Source organism: Bufo gargarizans, chromosome 5 (genome assembly GCF_014858855.1).
Source record: "Bufo gargarizans isolate SCDJY-AF-19 chromosome 5, ASM1485885v1, whole genome shotgun sequence".
NCBI lineage: Eukaryota > Metazoa > Chordata > Amphibia > Anura > Bufonidae > Bufo > Bufo gargarizans.
Window position 1 is genome coordinate 3,142,042 of NC_058084.1, and position 15,799 is coordinate 3,157,840.

A 15,799-nucleotide genomic window follows, 5' to 3' on the forward strand; every position below is an offset into this window, starting at 1 on the left:
CAGGGGTGTATATGAGAGGTGTATACAGGGGTGTATATGAGAGGTGTATACAGGGGTGTATATGAGAGGTGTATACAGGGGTGTATATGAGAGGTGTATACAGGGGTGTATATGAGAGGTGTATACAGGGGTGTATATGAGAGGTGTATACAGGGGTGTATATGAGAGGTGTATACAGGGGTGTATATGAGAGGTGTATACAGGGTGTATATGAGAGGTGTATACAGGGGTGTATATGAGAGGTGTATACAGGGGTGTATATGAGAGGTGTATACAGGGGTGTATATGAGAGGTGTATACAGGGGTGTATATGAGAGGTGTATACAGGGTAGGGTGTATATATTTTTTGCAGACTTTGATCAGTTTCGTAAAAGTACTAATTACTTAATTACTTTTATTGGGAAAACTAGAAAATCACAAACTTAAAATAATATTAAATCTGGACACTAAGGCCACTTTCACACTGGCGGCAGGACCTTATCCGACAGGCTGTTCACCACGTTGGATCCGTCCTTCCGCTGTTTCGCCGTGCCGCTGGACTGCCGCTCCGTCCCCATTGACTATAATGGGGACGGGGACGGCGCGCCGGTGCACTACGGCAGTTGGCGGTCAGAGGCCGCCGGACTAAAAAGTCGGACATGCAGGACTTTTAGTCCGGCGGCCTTTCGCTGTGCACCGCCGTACTGCGCCGGAGAGCCGCCCCCATTATAGTCAATGAGGACGGAGCGGCGGCACGGTGAAACAGTGGAAGGACGGATCCAACAGGGTGAAGAGCCTGTCGGATCCGTCCTTCCGCAAGTGTGAAAGTGCCCTAAGATTAATGGGTAGTATGATAGGCAAACCTGTGTTATATTAACCCCTTAACGACTTGTACACTGCAAGGTGCGCGAGGCTCTGGGGAAGGATCGGGGGGTGGAGTCGCGGCACCATGCCAGGCAGACACATGGCAGCGCAGGAAGCCGTCAGAGGCGGCGGGGTGAGGTCAGGGGGAGGTGGCAGGTGCTGAACTGGTCAGCAGCGGTCACCTCCGAGGTCAGGGGGACTGGTCAGCAGCGGTCACCTCCGAGGTCAGGGGGAACTGGTCAGCAGCGGTCACCTCCGAGGTCAGGCAGGGACTGGTCAGCAGCGGTCACCTCCGAGGTCAGGCAGGGACTGGTCAGCAGCGGTCACCTCCGAGGTCAGGCAGGGACTGGTCAGCAGCGGTCACCTCCGAGGTCAGGGGGACTGGTCAGCAGCGGTCACCTCCGAGGTCAGGCAGGGACTGGTCAGCAGCGGTCACCTCCGAGGTCAGGGGGAACTGGTCAGCAGCGGTCACCTCCGAGGTCAGGGGGACTGGTCAGCAGCGGTCACCTCCGAGGTCAGGCAGGGACTGGTCAGCAGCGGTCACCTCCGAGGTCAGGCAGGGACTCCAGCGCTGCTATTGGCTGGAACAGCGCTACAGCTGCACAGGGAGAGGCAGAACGTCCCTGCAGGCAGCCATGCTAGCCGGTGACGGTTCTGTGCTTCTCTGTGCTTGCTGGGACTTGTGGTGCACACCACAGCGATTTAACCCCTTTCCTGCTGAAAAGAAGAAAGAAGAACTTCTGGAATAGCTGCACAGAATTTTTTTTCCCATTTGCAGCTGTTCCAGATCCCTAAACCACCCTCCGTCCCTGTCCCTTCCCGCTGCCCTTTTTTTTACGGACGCCATTTGGTCTGTGCACTTTTTTGGGGTCTATTTTATTTTTCACCATTTTCCAGCTCTGCACCACTTTTTGTGGGTGCGAGCGGTGACCGCCAAGTGCTGTTCAGTGCGTACCTGCCCGATCAGCACCTGCAGATTTTTGGGCAAATTTTATATTTTTTTGTTAAGAAAAAAGTAGTCAGGGCTTTATATAAATATAGAGTTCTAATTATATATATCAATCAATCTACTCAAAAGCCCCCAGAGACCTTCGGGATGTTAGATAAATGCACTGAACGCTCACCGTTATATACATGACATTTTTAGCCAGTGTTCACTGTAGGGAATTTTTAGACTACAGTTTTTGCAAGCACATTTTTTATAACTTTTCTTCTAAATTTAATTACAAATTTATTACAAGCCCCTTCAGGTGTGAAGCACAACACCCCCCCCCCGGAGTCTGCCAGTGAGGGAGAAGAGGCGGCCACTTTCCTCTCCCCCTCATCATCATCCGGTAGGTAGCCCCCAGAGTGACCCCACATGGACCCCACCCCCTGAAGATTATCAGCCCCAAATTCCTGAGGTTTGTGGGAAACTCTGGAATCCAAACTGACTGCAGGCGATTCACAGAAATAGATATTTTCTAAATCCTTTTCTCAGAAGACTTTATACACTTGATGGCGACCCAAACCAATTTATACGCCCGGCCATTTATTTCCCAGAACCCCACGTCGCCATATGCTGGACCCCAGTAAGTGCAGCAGAGGTGATGACATTTTGGGGACTCGTGCGCCAGACGGGCGTTGTAAAAACCCACCATTGGGCAGTATTGGAGTTCGGACATTTTCTACCGTCAGACCACGAACCGGAATCAATTTGGAAATTCCTACACTACAACGACAATGCACAGCGCCCACCCCAAAATGACCCGACTGTTCAAGGTCAGGCCCGTCCTCGACCACTAACACCAGGTTTGCTGAGGTGGACACCCGATAAAAATGTCAGTGTAGATGAGCCCCTATTACTTTTCAAAGGGGGGGGATTAGATTCCGCCAGTACCTGCCGAGGGCGAGGCATGGCATAAAGATATACAAACTCTGTGAGAGTAGCTCCGGGTGCAGCCACAAGTTCCACGTTTACGAAGGGAAAGATTCCCGGATAGAACCCCCAGAATGCCCCCCCCCCGTCCTAGGGGGTTAGTGGGAAGATTGTGTGGGACACACTGCTGGATCGGGGTCACCACTCTATGTGGATAACCATCATACCCCTATTCATGTCCCTAACTGCCAGGGGTACTGCGGTATGCGGCACAGAGGGGGCTCCCTGGTAGGGCAACCACTGAGAATGGGTGAAAGCACCATGCTGGCGGTTAAGGCCTCTTTAACACGAACATGTGCGCTCTGTGGCCGTATTGCGGACAGCATTTGCACTTGAATGGGTCCGGAATCGGTAGATGCAGAAGGGTGTGGAACCCAATCCTACAGAAGCATTACGAAGTGCTTTCGTGGGGTTTCGTCCCGTACTTCCGTTCCGAAAAAATATAGAACATGTCCTATCTTTTTGCGAAACGGGCGGATCACAGACCCATTAAAGTGAATGGGTCCACGATCCGCTGCTGCTGCCCCACAGTTGGTGTTCGTGCAAATTGCAAAAAGCACGGCCACGGGGTGCACAGGTTCGTGTGCAAGAGGGACGTCCTTGTACTGACCACCATTCACACTAATGCCAGCTCCCCTGCCCCTGTACGAGGCACCACTACCACCATCGTCCCCAAACCAGTTTGTATCCTGGACTACAACAGGCACATGGGAGGGGTGGATCTTTCAGATCAAGTTCTGAAGCCCTACAGTGTCACACGAAAAACAAAAGTGTGGTACTAAAAGCTGCCCGTGCACCTCGTACAGGCGGCAATGTGCAATGCGTTCGCGCTATTTCAGTCTGCAGGCCACACGGGAACCTTCCTGCAGTTCCAAGAGGTGGTTATCAAGTCCTAATCCAGACCGGGGAGGGTCCCAGTACTTCAGGGAGTCATGGTGCCCGTGTTGTACCAGGGCAACATTTTCCAGGACAAGCCCCCCAGACAGCAAGAAAGGGAAGGACCCAAAAAAGATGCAGAGTGGGTCACAAAAGGGGGATAAGGAAAGACACCATTTACCACCGCGAAACCTCAGGAGGGCCTCAGACTCTACCGCTCATCCATGGAGCATTCATTTAACTCCACTTTATAGCTCCGATTTAGTCCACCTCGCTTGTCTATCCACTTTCCAACAACCACTACATACTTTTATCTGAGACAACCGTGCCCTTTCCACCCCTTAAAATGTTCATACGGGGGTACACTTTCCAAAATGGGGTCACTTATCTGGGTTTTTTAATTTCTGGGGACCTCAGGAAATTTTTTTTAATGCAACATGGCACCTAAAATCCATGTTTGTTTATTCAGGCCCGCAAAAAACTATTTTTGCACTTTGCCTCTAGAGCCCGCTGTGCCCCAATCCAGCCGGCTACGAGCACATATGGGGTGTTTAAAAAAAAGGGGAGAAAATGGGGAACATATACTGGGGTGCATTCTCATCTTTAACCTCTTGTGAAAGTGAAAAATTGGGGTCTGCTAGTAATTTTTCATTTTTACAAAAGTGTGCTTTGAAATCCTCTCTAGTATTTCTGCCTTCTGTGAGACACCCGTTTGCTGAAAAGTACCCTAATGTTCGTACGGGGGTGCTCTTTCCGAAAAGGGGTCACTTATTGGGGGTTTTCATTTCTGGGGACCTCAGAAATTTCTCTCCTAACGCCATTGTCATTGCTTGGTGGTAGTTTGCCATGAAACTTTTAGCCGCGCGTGCTGGTTGCCAGCGGCAACGTGTTGTATTGCTTACGTGTGCATTTCCCCTTTAGGACTGTCTCCCTTTCCATTCTGGTGAGCACGGGGTTAAGGCATGTGCTAGGTGGAGCTGGGTGTGACCTCTTGGCGTTGAGAGTCGGAGGTCAGATTCACTTCAGCCTTTATTGGGGCTGGATGCAATGCTCCTTTCTGGGCATTTCCAGCTGCCCTGTCCTTGAGGGCCACCTTGTGGGACATCAAGGTCCTTGCCTATGTCTACCCTTCCCCATTGTTATGTCTGGTGCTGCACTTATGGGTTGATGTTTGTCTAGTTGTTTGTTCCATGTGTGGTTTGTCTATGGTGTGGGTGATCCCACATGGTTGCTAGACATGTCCTGTTTGTTGTACCTCCGGAAGGGGGTCCCTGGGGTTCCCCGGAGGGGGAACTACAAGACAGCAAGCTGTGGCTTCCGTTAAGTGATCTTGTTCTGTTGTCTGTGGTCATCTGGCCACAGGACACTTGCCTGCCGTTCTGATGTTGCTTGCTGTCTTTTTCTTGTTACTAGGCCTGTGGGAGGCTCCAATTTATCTGTGTCGTGGATGAATCGGCCATCTCTTATTCCTAACATCCATATAGTAGAGACTGATAGGGTCAGTAGGGCCCAGGTTTCGGTACATGAGCCCTCCTACCATCTGGGTTCGATCATGCGGTTAGGAAGTCAGGGACAGGATGAGGGTGGCGATAGGAGGTGACCTATGGCGCTACTTCCCTTTTGAACCCTGCCAGGCGCCCATACATCATTTTCTGAGCACATATTGGATATTGGTGTATTCAGGGGGAAATGAGGAACAAAATTGTGGGGTGCATTTTCTCCTGTTACCCCTTGTGAAAGTGAAAAATGTGGGTGTAAAGCAACTTTTTCTGGACAACATTTTTTAAATTTTTCATTTTCACAGCCAATTCCATGAATCACCTTTGAGGACAATGTTCTCACTACAAATCTTGAAATGTCTTCACATGCGACATGGCTCCCAATTACCATTCCAGCTAAATCCGCTCTCCTAACGCCATGTGGCGCTCCTTCCACTCTGAAGCTCGCTGTGCGCCCATATGGGGTGTTTCTGTAAACTCCAGATTCAGGGTAATAGATTGAGGGTTTTTTGGGCTGTTAACTCTTGATGTGTTGCAGAAAATATAGATTCAAATTTAAAATCTGCCCAAAAAAAAAATTTGAAATTTTGAAATTTCATACCCATTTTCATTTAAATTCTCGCGGGGCGTTTGTAAAATCTGTTTTGAATAGCTTGAGGGGTGTCGTTTCTAATATGTGAGCCCCAGACAGTGACTTCATGACTGAACTGGTCCTGAAAAAATTGGGGTTTGGAAATGTTCTTAAAAATTTGAAGATTTGCTTATAAACTTCTAACGTCCCCTTAAAAAATAAAATGTAATTTTCAAAATGATCCAAACATGACGTAGAAATATGGGAAATGTAAAGTAATAAGTATTTTTGGAGGTATTACTATGTATTAATTTTTCAAGATTTTTGGTAAATTTGGTGTACTTTTATAAATAAAAATGACATTTTTTGACTCCATTTTACCAGTGTCATGAAGTACAATATGTGACGAGAAAACAGTCTCAGAACGGCCGGGAGAAGTCAAAGCGTTTTAAAGTTATCAGCACTTAAAATGAGACGAGAAAACAAGCTAAAAATGGCCTGGGCAGGAAGGTGAAATATGGCAGGGTCCAGAAAGGGTTAATCACCTTTGACCGATGCAGCCCCTTCTTTCGTTAGCTCGGTGACTACTTTTCTGTGACGTTCGACCCTCAACACAACTTGTTTTTGCTGTTTGTCCCTGACTTCTTTATCAGAGCAGATCCTCGTTCTGCGGCATCACCGGCCCCCGGCGCTCACACCGCGTCTTACGCTGGGTTCAGACCTGAGCGTACGCTCTGTAGGCGCGATTGTACGGGCGTTTGCAATCGCGCATACAGAGACAAGCGCGTTCCCGCTGAAGTCTATGTACGGGAACATGCAACAAGACCCCCCAAAGAAGCACCTGTACTTCTTCGGGGTCTCCGAGAGACCGGGAGAGCAGATCCCAGAGGGGTCTCCGAGAGACCGGGAGAGCAGATCCCAGAGGGGTCTCCGAGAGACTGGGAGAGCAGATCCCAGAGGGGTCTCCGAGAGACTGGGAGAGCAGATCCCAGAGGGGTCTCCGAGAGACCGGGAGAGCAGATCCCAGAGGGGTCTCCGAGAGACTGGGAGAGCACTCTGTTAGACGTCTGCATCTGGGTCAGGGCTCAGGAGCCGAAGCATATCCGTCCTGTGAAGCCCGTCCACTTACAAAAGGCGAACACACATGAGGCTGACGAGATGCGCGGCCTCGTTCCTTTCACTTCCGGTCGAAGAATATTCAGCAGTCAGTGCAGACATGGCCGCTGCCGTCCACCGGCCCCTCCGATCCTGGAGTCGTTATCAGACCGACCTCCTCGGTACAGGAGTGATCGGTGTGTGCAACCCCAAAATATTATCCAATATTCTCTAAATCTGGCAGATATATCATTTACTTTACTGAGACTCGGGGCGCGAGCAAAGTCAGATGAAAATCACATCCTTGTAAAAATGAAACACCCTAATAAAGGGTGCACTACAGGGGTGTACACAGGGCGCACTACAGGGGTGTACACAGGGCGCACTACAGGGGTGTACACAGTACCCGTGTGCGGTGCGCCCTCTGTACTGATACCCGTGTGCGGTGCGCCCTCTGTACTGATACCCGTGTGCGGTGCGCCCTCTGTACTGATACCCGTGTGCGGTGCGCCCTCTGTACTGATACCCGTGTGCGGTGCGCCCTCTGTACTGATACCCGTGTGCGGTGCGCCCTCTGTACTGATACCCGTGTGCGGTGCGCCCTCTGTACTGATACCCGTGTGCGGTGCGCATAAATTTACTTGGCCCCCTGGATCCTGCCTTCCCACACCTTAGCAGGCAATCACGGCCTCCACCACAACACACACAAAAAATCCACACATCTGGTAGAGTCCAGTGAATGACTGTAAATACTTCCAGTTCTGAAGACTCCAGCGGCTCAGGATCAGTGCTCTGGGCAGCTGGGCTCAGGCTGGAAGTGGGCACCGCTCTGCAGGGAGGAGACCAGGGCTCGGCTCACCCTAGCGTTACAGTGCACCCCAGCACCCCACAGTATGCAGTATAGCACCCTATAGTATACAGCACCCCACAGTATGCAGTATAGCACCCCACACTATACAGTATAGCACCCCACACTATACAGTACCCCACAGTATATAGGAGAACAGTATAGCAACCCACAGTATACAGCACCTCACTGTATACAGCACCCCAAACTATGCACGATACAGCCCCCCACACTATACAGTACAGCAGTAGTGATGAGCGAACTTGTGTTTTAAGTTCGGCGTCTAAAGTTCGGGTTAGCGGAGAATCCCGTTATGGATTTCGCTACTATGGACCATAACGGAACGTCTTGTCGCGCGTTCCCGTACATAGACTTCAGCGGGAACGCGCGACAAGACGCCCCAAAGAAGCTCATGTACTTCTTGGGGCGTCGGGCGTTTTACAGCACGATCGTACGCGCTGTAAAACGCTCAGGTGTGAACCCAGCCTTAGAATCCATAACGGGATACTTCGATAACCTGAACTTGAACTTTAGACGCCGAACTTAAAACAGAAGTTCGCTCATCACTATACAGCAGTATAGCACTCCCCCCCCCCACAGTATACAGCCCACCACACAGTATACAGCCCACCACACAGTATACAGCCCACCACACAGTATACAGCACCCCACTATACAGTAGTTTACAGTATATTAACATAACAGCCCCTGTCACCTTTTTCTGATGTAATCTTCACACAAAAAAGCTCCACAGTTAACTTCTGTAGGACCTGTGATGACCTCATAGCCATGTGACCAGTAATTGCTAGGTTACTGGTCACATGGTAATGATGTCATTAAGGTCCTAGAGCAAAACTCATTAAGGTCCTAGAATTAAGATCATTAGCACAGTACGATCATGATGCCTGTGTAGCCGACAGCCTGACACCCGGGGCAGTAGCTAGCAGGGCTCAAGAGGCAGCTGCCCCTTTTGCCCCTTGGTAAAGACGGCCCTGGGTGTGCCCCCTCGCTGTATACACACAGGCCGCCTGTATCGGCTGCAGTCACGTGATCTCACCCCAGTCCGCGCGCCGCGCTCTGTCTCAGCTGCGGGGTCCAGCGGTCCGCACGTGCTTCCGGTATCACGTGACAATAGCCCGGCTGCTGATTGGTTGGCTCCGCCCCTTCCACTGTGCAGTCTCCCAGCAGCAGTGAGGCGGCGTCTCTGAGGTAAGTGTCTCAGCCTGGACTCAGGAGTGCGGCAGTGAGAGGACGGGAGCCGCGGAGCCCGCACACCCCCGCACACCCCCGCACACCCCCGCACACCCCCCGGACGGAGCTGCGCTCTTTGTTTGGGTTCAGACTCAGTCCTCGAATCAGCGGCGACCTATGACCCCGCCCACACTGAGGGCCTGACCTATCACCTCCTCACAGCAGCACAGAGGATGTCATGTCCTTACCTGTCTCCTCCTCCACAGATGAAGTGATGGAGCTGCCCTGCAGCCTGTGTCCTGTAGGGGGCAGGTGTCCTCTCCTCTCCACAGGGGGCACCTGATGTCCTGCAGTGATGGAGCTGCCCTGCAGCCTGTGTCCTGTAGGGGGCAGGTGTCCTCACCTCTCGTCTCCTCTCCACAGGGGGCACCTGATGCCCTGCAGTGATGGGGCTGCCCTGCGGCCTGTGACCTGTAGGGGGCAGGTGTCCTCACCTCTCGTCTCCTCTCCACAGGGGGCACCTGATGCCCTGCAGTGATGGAGCTGCCCTGCAGCCTGTGACCTGTAGGGGGCAGGTGTCCTCTCCTCTCGTCTCCTCTCCACAGGGGGCACCTGATGCCCTGCAGTGATGGAGCTGCCCTGCAGTCTGTGACCTGTAGGGGGCAGGTGTCCTCTTCTCTCGTCTCCTCTCCACAGGGGGCACCTGATGCCCTGCAGTGATGGAGCTGCCCTGCGGCCTGTGACCTGTAGGGGGCAGGTGTCCTCACCTCTCGTCTCCTCTCCACAGGGGGCACCTGATGTCCTGCAGTGATGGAGCTGCCCTGCAGCCTGTGTCCTGTAGGGGGCAGGTGTCCTCGCCTCTCGTCTCCTCTCCACAGGGGGCACCTGATGCCCTGCAGTGATGGAGCTGCCCTGCAGCCTGTGTCCTGTAGGGGGCAGGTGTCCTCACCTCTCGTCTCCTCTCCACAGGGGGCACCTGATACCCTGCAGTGATGGAGCTGCCCTGCAGCCTGTGACCTGTAGGGGGCAGGTGTCCTCACCTCTCGTCTCCTCTCCACAGGGGGCACCTGATGCCCTGCAGTGATGGAGCTGCCCTGCAGCCTGTGACCTGTAGGGGGCAGGTGTCCTCTCCTCTCGTCTCCTCTCCACAGGGGGCACCTGATGCCCTGCAGTGATGGAGATGCCCTGCAGCCTGTGACCTGTAGGGGGCAGGTGTCCTCACCTCTCGTCTCCTCTCCACAGATGGCACCTGATACCCTGCAGTGATGGAGCTGCCCTGCGGCTTGTGACCTGTAGGGGGCAGGTGTCCTCACCTCTCGTCTCCTCTCCATAGGGGGCACCTGATGCCCTGCAGTGATGGAGCTGCCCTGCAGCCTGTGACCTGTAGGGGGCAGGTGTCCTCACCTCTCGTCTCCTCTCCACAGGGGGCACCTGATGCCCTGCAGTGATGGAGCTGCCCTGCAGCCTGTGACCTGTAGGGGGCAGGTGTCCTCTCCTCTCGTCTCCTCTCCACAGGGGGCACCTGATGCCCTGCAGTGATGGAGATGCCCTGCAGCCTGTGACCTGTAGGGGGCAGGTGTCCTCACCTCTCGTCTCCTCTCCACAGATGGCACCTGATACCCTGCAGTGATGGAGCTGCCCTGCGGCTTGTGACCTGTAGGGGGCAGGTGTCCTCACCTCTCGTCTCCTCTCCACAGGGGGCACCTGATGCCCTGCAGTGATGGAGCTGCCCTGCAGCCTGTGACCTGTAGGGGGCAGGTGTCCTCACCTCTCGTCTCCTCTCCACAGGGGGCACCTGATACCCTGCAGTGATGGAGCTGCCCTGCAGCCTGTGACCTGTAGGGGGCAGGTGTCCTCACCTCTCGTCTCCTCTCCACAGGGGGCACCTGATACCCTGCAGTGATGGAGCTGCCCTGCAGCCTGTGACCTGTAGGGGGCAGGTGTCCTCACCTCTCGTCTCCTATCCACAGGGGGCACCTGATGCCCTGCAGTGATGGAGCTGCCCTGCAGCCTGTGACCTGTAGGGGGCAGGTGTCCTCTCGTCTCCTCTCCTCTCCACAGGGGGCACCTGATGCCCTGCAGTGATGGAGCTGCCCTGCAGCCTGTGACCTGTAGGGGGCAGGTGTCCTCTCGTCTCCTCTCCACAGGGGGCACCTGATGCCCTGCAGTGATGGAGCTGCCCTGCAGCCTGTGTCCTGTAGGGGGCAGGTGTCCTCACCTCTCGTCTCCTCTCCACAGGGGGCACCTGATACCCTGCAGTGATGGAGCTGCCCTGCAGCCTGTGTCCTGTAGGGGGCAGGTGTCCTCACCTCTCGTCTCCTCTCCACAGGGGGCACCTGATGCCCTGCAGTGATGGAGCTGCCCTGCAGCCTGTGACCTGTAGGGGGCAGGTGTCCTCACCTCTCGTCTCTTCTCCACAGTTGGCACCTGATGCCCTGCAGTGATGGAGCTGCCCTGCAGCCTGTGTCCTGTAGGGGGCAGGTGTCCTCACCTCTCGTCTCCTCTCCACAGGGGGCACCTGATACCCTGCAGTGATGGAGCTGCCCTGCAGCCTGTGACCTGTAGGGGGCAGGTGTCCTCACCTCTCGTCTCCTCTCCACAGGGGGCACCTGATACCCTGCAGTGATGGAGCTGCCCTGCAGCCTGTGACCTGTAGGGGGCAGGTGTCCTCACCTCTCGTCTCCTCTCCACAGGGGGCACCTGATACCCTGCAGTGATGGAGCTGCCCTGCGGCTTGTGTCCTGTAGGGGGCAGGTGTCCTCTCCTCTCGTCTCCTCTCCACAGGGGGCACCTGATGCCCTGCAGTGATGGAGCTGCCCTGCAGCCTGTGTCCTGTAGGGGGCAGGTGTCCTCTCCTCTCGTCTCCTCTCCACAGGGGGCACCTGATGCCCTGCAGTGATGGAGCTGCCCTGCGGCCTGTGTCCTGTAGGGGGCAGGTGTCCTCTCCTCTCGTCTCCTCTCCACAGGGGGCACCTGATGCCCTGCAGTGATGGAGCTGCCCTGCAGCCTGTGTCCTGTAGGGGGCAGGTGTCCTCTCCTCTCGTCTCCTCTCCACAGGGGGCACCTGATGCCCTGCAGTGATGGAGCTGCCCTGCGGCCTGTGACCTGTAGGGGGCAGGTGTCCTCACCTCTCGTCTCCTCTCCACAGGGGGCACCTGATGCCTGCAGTGATGGAGCTGCCCTGCGGCCTGTGACCTGTAGGGGGCAGGTGTCCTCTCCTCTCGTCTCCTCTCCACAGGGGGCACCTGATGCCCTGCAGTGATGGAGCTGCCCTGCAGCCTGTGACCTGTAGGGGGCAGGTGTCCTCACCTCTCGTCTCCTCTCCACAGGGGGCACCCGATGCCCTGCAGTGATGAAGCTGCCCTGCAGCCTATGACCTGTAGGGGGCAGGTGTCCTCACCTCTCGTCTCCTCTCCACAGGGGGCACCTGATGCCCTGCAGTGATGGAGCTGCCCTGCAGCCTATGACCTGTAGGGGGCAGGTGTCCTCTCCTCTCGTCTCCTCTCCACAGGGGGCACCTGATGCCCTGCAGTGATGGAGCTGCCCTGCAGCCTGTGACCTGTAGGGGGCAGGTGTCCTCTCCTCTCCACAGGGGGCACCTGATGCCCTGCAGTGATGGAGCTGCCCTGCAGTCTGTGACCTGTAGGGGGCAGGTGTCCTCACCTCTCGTCTCCTCTCCACAGGGGGCACCTGATACCCTGCAGTGATGGAGCTGCCCTGCAGCCTGTGTCCTGTAGGGGGCAGGTGTCCTCACCTCTCGTCTCCTCTCCACAGGGGGCACCTGATGCCCTGCAGTGATGGAGCTGCCCTGCGGCCTGTGACCTGTAGGGGGCAGGTGTCCTCACCTCTCGTCTCCTCTCCACAGGGGGCACCTGATGCCCTGCAGTGATGGAGCTGCCCTGCAGCCTGTGACCTGTAGGGGGCAGGTGTCCTCTCCTCTCGTCTCCTCTCCACAGGGGGCACCTGATGCCCTGCAGTGATGGAGCTGCCCTGCAGCCTGTGACCTGTAGGGGGCAGGTGTCCTCTCCTCTCCACAGGGGGCACCTGATGCCCTGCAGTGATGGAGCTGCCCTGCAGCCTGTGTCCTGTAGGGGGCAGGTGTCCTCACCTCTCGTCTCCTCTCCACAGGGGGCACCTGATGCCCTGCAGTGATGGAGCTGCCCTGCAGCCTGTGACCTGTAGGGGGCAGGTGTCCTCTCCTCTCGTCTCCTCTCCACAGGGGGCACCTGATACCCTGCAGTGATAGAGCTGCCCTGCGGCCGGTGACCTGTAGGGGGCAGGTGTCCTCACCTCTCGTCTCCTCTCCACAGGGGGCACCCGATGCCCTGCAGTGATGGAGCTGCCCTGCGGCCTGTGACCTGTAGGGGGCAGGTGTCCTCACCTCTCGTCTCCTCTCCACAGGGGGCACCTGATACCCTGCAGGGCAGCTCCGTCACTGCAGGGCATCAGGTGCCCCCTGTGGAGAGGAGACGAGAGGACACCTGCCCCCTACAGGTCACAGGCTGCAGGGCAGCTCCATCACTGCAGGGTATCAGGTGCCCCCTGTGGAGACGAGAGGTGAGGACACCTGCCCCCTACAGGTCACAGGCTGCCGGGCAGCTCCATCACTGCAGGGCATCAGGTGCCCCCTGTGGAGAGGAGACGAGAGGTGAGGACACCTGCCCCCTACAGGTCACAGGCTGCAGGGCAGCCCCATCACTGCAGGGCATCAGGTGCCCCCTGTGGAGAGGAGACGAGAGGTGAGGACACCTGCCCCCTACAGGTCACAGGCTGCAGGGCAGCTCCATCACTGCAGGGCATCAGGTGCCCCCTGTGGAGAGGAGACGAGAGGTGAGGACACCTGCCCCCTACAGGACACAGGCTGCAGGGCAGCTCCATCACTGCAGGGCATCAGGTGCCCCCTGTGGAGAGGAGACGAGAGGTGAGGACACCTGCCCCCTACAGGTCACAGGCTGCAGGGCAGCTCCATCACTGCAGGGCATCAGGTGCCCCCTGTGGAGAGGAGACGAGAGGTGAGGACACCTGCCCCCTACAGGTCACAGGCTGCAGGGCAGCTCCATCACTGCAGGGCATCAGGTGCCCCCTGTGGAGAGGAGACGAGAGGCGAGGACACCTGCCCCCTACAGGTCACAAGCCGCAGGGCAGCTCCATCACTGCAGGGCATCAGGTGCCATCTGTGGAGGAGAGGAGAGGTGAGGACACCTGCCCCCTACAGGTCACAGGCTGCAGGGCAGCTCCATCACTGCAGGGCATCAGGTGCCCCCTGTGGAGAGGAGACGAGAGGACACCTGCCCCCTACAGGTCACAGGCTGCAGGGCAGCTCCATCACTGCAGGGCATCAGGTGCCCCCTGTGGAGACGAGAGGTGAGGACACCTGCCCCCTACAGGTCACAGGCCGCAGGGCAGCTCCATCACTGCAGGGCATCAGGTGCCCCCTGTGGAGAGGAGACGAGACGAGAGGTGAGGACACCTGCCCCCTACAGGACACAGACTGCAGGGCAGCTCCATCACTGCAGGGCATCAGGTGCCAACTGTGGAGAGGAGACGAGAGGTGAGGACACCTGCCCCCTACAGGACACAGACTGCAGGGCAGCTCCATCACTGCAGGGTATCAGGTGCCCCCTGTGGAGAGGAGACGAGAGGTGAGGACACCTGCCCCCTACAGGTCACAGGCTGCAGGGCAGCTCCATCACTGCAGGGTATCAGGTGCCCCCTGTGGAGAGGAGACGAGAGGACACCTGCCCCCTACAGGTCACAGGCTGCAGGGCAGCTCCATCACTGCAGGGCATCAGGTGCCCCCTGTGGAGAGGAGACGAGAGGTGAGGACACCTGCCCCCTACAGGTCACAGGCTGCAGGGCAGCTCCATCACTGCAGGGCATCAGGTGCCAACTGTGGAGAGGAGACGAGAGGTGAGGACACCTGCCCCCTACAGGTCACAGGCTGCAGGGCAGCCCCATCACTGCAGGGTATCAGGTGCCCCCTGTGGAGAGGAGACGAGAGGTGAGGACACCTGCCCCCTACAGGTCACAGGCTGCAGGGCAGCTCCATCACTGCAGGACATCAGGTGCCCCCTGTGGAGAGGAGACGAGAGGACACCTGCCCCCTACAGGTCACAGGCCGCAGGGCAGCTCCATCACTGCAGGGTATCAGGTGCCAACTGTGGAGAGGAGACGAGAGGTGAGGACACCTGCCCCCTACAGGTCACAGACTGCAGGGCAGCCCCATCACTGCAGGGTATCAGGTGCCAACTGTGGAGAGGAGACGAGAGAAGAGGACACCTGCCCCCTACAGGTCACAGGCTGCAGGGCAGCCCCATCACTGCAGGGTATCAGGTGCCAACTGTGGAGAGGAGACGAGAGGTGAGGACACCTGCCCCCTACAGGTCACAGACTGCAGGGCAGCTCCATCACTGCAGGGTATCAGGTGCCCCCTGTGGAGAGGAGACGAGAGGTGAGGACACCTGCCCCCTACAGGTCACAGGCTGCAGGGCAGCTCCATCACTGCAGGGCATCAGGTGCCCCCTGTGGAGAGGAGACGAGAGGTGAGGACACCTGCCCCCTACAGGTCACAGGCTGCAGGGCAGCTCCATCACTGCAGGGCATCAGGTGCCCCCTGTGGAGAGGAGACGAGAGGACACCTGCCCCCTACAGGTCACAGGCCGCAGGGCAGCTCCATCACTGCAGGGCATCAGGTGCCCCCTGTGGAAAGGAGACGAGAGGACACCTGCCCCCTACAGGTCACAGGCCGCAGGGCAGCTCCATCACTGCAGGGTATCAGGTGCCCCCTGTGGAGAGGAGACGAGAGGTGAGGACACCTGCCCCCTACAGGTCACAGGCTGCCGGGCAGCTCCATCACTGCAGGGCATCAGGTGCCATCTGTGGAGGAGAGGAGAGGTGAGGGCACCTGCCCCCTACAGGACACAGACTGCAGGGCAGCTCCATCACTGCAGGGCAGCTCC

At 56.6% G+C, this 15,799-nt stretch overlaps 2 protein-coding genes across 5 annotated transcripts in view; one reads left to right on the forward strand and one right to left on the reverse strand.

Moving 5' to 3' along the window:
• Window positions 1-8,789, reverse strand: part of SLC52A2 (solute carrier family 52 member 2) — a 48,256-nt gene extending 39,467 nt beyond the window's left edge. Inside the window, exon 1 of one of the 4 annotated variants that reach the window (XM_044292791.1) lies at window positions 8,707-8,789. The gene's annotated coding sequence lies outside the window, so the exon portion shown is untranslated. The remainder of the gene's footprint in view (window positions 1-8,706) is intronic. The other 3 variants (XM_044292794.1, XM_044292793.1, XM_044292796.1) reach the window with 3 other exon arrangements.
• Window positions 8,790-8,799: 10 nt separating this feature from the next.
• The window catches only part of FBXL6 (F-box and leucine rich repeat protein 6), a 38,966-nt gene continuing 31,966 nt past the window's right edge, over window positions 8,800-15,799 (forward strand). The window contains exon 1 of the mRNA XM_044292790.1: window positions 8,800-8,858. The gene's annotated coding sequence lies outside the window, so the exon portion shown is untranslated. The remainder of the gene's footprint in view (window positions 8,859-15,799) is intronic.